This window comes from Dreissena polymorpha, chromosome 2 (assembly GCF_020536995.1).
Source record: "Dreissena polymorpha isolate Duluth1 chromosome 2, UMN_Dpol_1.0, whole genome shotgun sequence".
Lineage (NCBI taxonomy): Eukaryota > Metazoa > Mollusca > Bivalvia > Myida > Dreissenidae > Dreissena > Dreissena polymorpha.
Window position 1 is genome coordinate 60,075,317 of NC_068356.1, and position 3,350 is coordinate 60,078,666.

General features: G+C 30.4%; 1 protein-coding gene across 1 annotated transcript in view; it reads right to left on the bottom strand.

Annotated features, from left to right (window-relative positions):
• The window catches only part of LOC127867220 (uncharacterized), a 7,427-nt gene extending 4,726 nt beyond the window's left edge, over nucleotides 1-2,701 (bottom strand). The window contains exon 1 of the mRNA XM_052408267.1: nucleotides 2,615-2,701. The gene's annotated coding sequence lies outside the window, so the exon portion shown is untranslated. The remainder of the gene's footprint in view (nucleotides 1-2,614) is intronic.
• Nucleotides 2,702-3,350: the final 649 nt, after the last annotated feature.

Below are 3,350 nucleotides of genomic sequence, written 5' to 3' on the forward strand. Positions count from 1 at the left end.
CCTCGACTCATACAAAACTAACCTTAGTTTTGTGACAGCAGGAGCACATTACAGTAAATAAAAGTAGACATTGCGTTTTTATGCTATTAAGCCTACTTGAGGGTATCATTTAATATCAAATCACTTTTAATCAGCACTTTTAACGAAGTCAGCAATAAGACTTCAAACAAATTAAATACATAAATAATTTCTGTGTATTTCTATTCTATGATGTTTATAAATACATGCTTATAAATCGTCGAAAACAAAATATGATTAGATATTGTTCGTGTCTGTTTTATTTTGTTTTCAACGTTCACCTATTATTGAAACCTAAATTTATTGAAGTAAAGATACAAATATAACATACCATAAACCGTTTGTTATTTTTTTTTTTAATGAGCTTATATTATTCATTAAGCGGGTGACAAAAATTAAACATCCACGAATAAATATGAGCATGTTAAGTTTATACTCTATTTATAGATTTATGTAATTTTAATGACCACCCTTAAACAACCGACCGTACAACCACTTTGTGTCGATCATTTGAACGTTCCTCATATATTAGAAACTCCAATAATGATTCTTAATTTAATCTTTTTCTATGATATGTACACGTGTATAAAAGGTAGATTTGTGATTAACGTTTTAAGTAAGTGAAACCTTTTATTTTTGACAGATCGCGTGACGGATAGTTTATCTAAGCCGATTGACAAAGTAAAGCTATAAATAGCTTGTTTATCTGTCTAGCCCAAGGACGCGATCGAGTTTGTGTTAAATTAGATCTAAATTAAGAATATATCAGGATGGTTGTGTGTTACTTTCAAAATTGGATTATGGCAATTTGCATTTAACAAATCACTCTCAAATTACGTTTAATGTTATCATTTTAATGTATTTCATCCTTAAGTTTATCTATTCTAAAACATATGTGACGAATGGATATTACTATGGCAAATTGTAGCCATTTTGAAATGCGTCATATTTAATAAAACTGAATGAGAACTTTCCACGGTCGCTGATTAAGGGAGTGAAAGGTTATAATAGATTAATCTGAGCTGATTTAAGCGCGTGCTTAAGATTAAGTGATTTATGATAATTTCAGAAAATTAATACGGTTGAGAACACGAACCATACTATGTTCTTAAAGCCCATGAGTAAAATAATGAACCTGTTTGTGTGTTCAATATTGTCGGTTTTAACTAGATTTTTATCTTGGGATTTGTAAATTTAACCTGTTTTCGCACAAAATTAATAAATATCAGTAATGATTGTTCGAGGCTTTATGCAAAACATTAGTATGACAGTTGAGTACAGTCGTTAATTTTAGTTTGAAATCTGTGATTAGGCTCACAGAAATGAACACAGAAATTCGATACTAAATGCTGGAATCAGGTTGTGCTCGTTCGAAATCGAAAGTCAATCATGTGTCAAGAAAGACAACTCTCGATATCATTGTTAGGACAAGGTTATATAAACATCAAAGGGATAATGTCATGTTCGCATACTATGTTGATTACTCTTGTTAACAGATTCAGTAAATAGAAGAAAATGGAAAAAACAGAGCAAAACAATTCTAGATTTACTGACATATACTTAAACACTCGTAATGAAAAGGGTGACATTCTCTGTTGATACCGTCAACCAGTTTATAAAGCTTTTGTTCTCTAATATACTTTTTTTAAATAACTTTATCAAAGAAACTACATCACATTGCACAGAGAAATAAGCATTTAGATTTCTAAGTGCATTTTGCTCAGATATTGAGAAATCTGCATTCTACTTATGGTTCGACACCTTTTTATTTGTTAGGAAGATACCAACTTCTAATGTAGATGATACCTATCTTAACAGACGCGATTGGTTTGATAAACAAAAAACACATGGTTGACATTTTAATTCATGTTTTATACATAAGTTAGGGTTTCTTTTAATACAAATATGGTCACAATAATAACATTAAAGCAGTTATCAATAATAAACTAGGCATTAATGTTTATCATGTTGGTTGTCTTTTTGTACCTTGAATTTGGTGATGATAGCGGGGTGAAAATGAAGAACTTCAAGGCAATACATGAAACAACTATTGGGATGTTTTGAAATATATAGCTTCAAACCTTAATCTGTCCAATGCACTATCGTGTAATGTGTGAAGTGTCATTTCTCCTCAATCATTTACTAACATAAAAAAGTCTGTTTGTGTAAAAAAATCCATTACATTATATTTCATAAATAAACATCTATCCATACTTTCTTTGTGAATGCATTTTTATATGAAATACGAAATATCTTGTGAGATAATAATGGTAAACAATCAAACTTAAACTAAACCGATTTGTTGATGTATTAGAATGTGAAAATCTTGAAGTCTATCATTATTGTTATACAATTATTGTGCTTTACTAAAACGCGTGTTATTTAATGTTATAAATCATCAAATGTGTGTTTTCGAATATGTGTCTCTATATAATGATGTGCATTGAAACCGTAAAAGGAAAACATATAGCGCTTTTCAGTAAGTAGTTTTAACGGATATTTAAGTTTACTTCCATGTATATGCAAAAAGATTATATGTTTAGTATTTAATGTGAACTTCATATACGAAATTTGCTACGTAAAAAACAGTGCTTACCTGTTTTCGAGTTAATTTCCCAATTGATATGTCTGATATTAACTGTGTTCTTTTACGGTTGCGAACAGCTACATATTAGCCTAACACTGATTTGGATTTTCCTGGGTTTTTACATGGGTTTTATATTAACCGAAGCATAACTCCGCTTGGTCAATGACAAATAGTACCGTTGAAAGTGGAGTGATATTTAAAATAATAAACATTTTTATAGAGTAAAATGTATAAAGATAAAATAAAGTTGAAGAAAACATTTACAAATTATGCGCTACTAGACGGAATAAAACATGAGCAAGCAGAACTACTTTATACGTCACAGTGTTCTAGTGCTGATGGGCTGTTCCAGATTATCATTAAACAATAATCTAAACATCAATTCAAATCGACTGGACGCTCTATGCTTTAGTAATTGCACGATTAAATAAGTACTAGTAAAAGGTTTCACGCAAAAGGCAGGAATTCATCGAAATGGAAAATACTTCGAACAAAAGGTGATATTCATTATGTTTGAAGAGTGGTATAACTTTATCGAGTGCTGGGTGCAATGTACGTTAGTTGTCCCATCCGAGTTTTGTTTGCACTCTAGTTATACATACTTCTTAGGCAATCTACATTGATCATTCAAACGTCCAAGGATTTCTTGTATTATTATAAAGAGATATAACGATAATTTGTTGACAGTGTTTGCTATCGTTTCATTTCATATATTGGTTAGAGTAAGGTTATACTATCCACAACT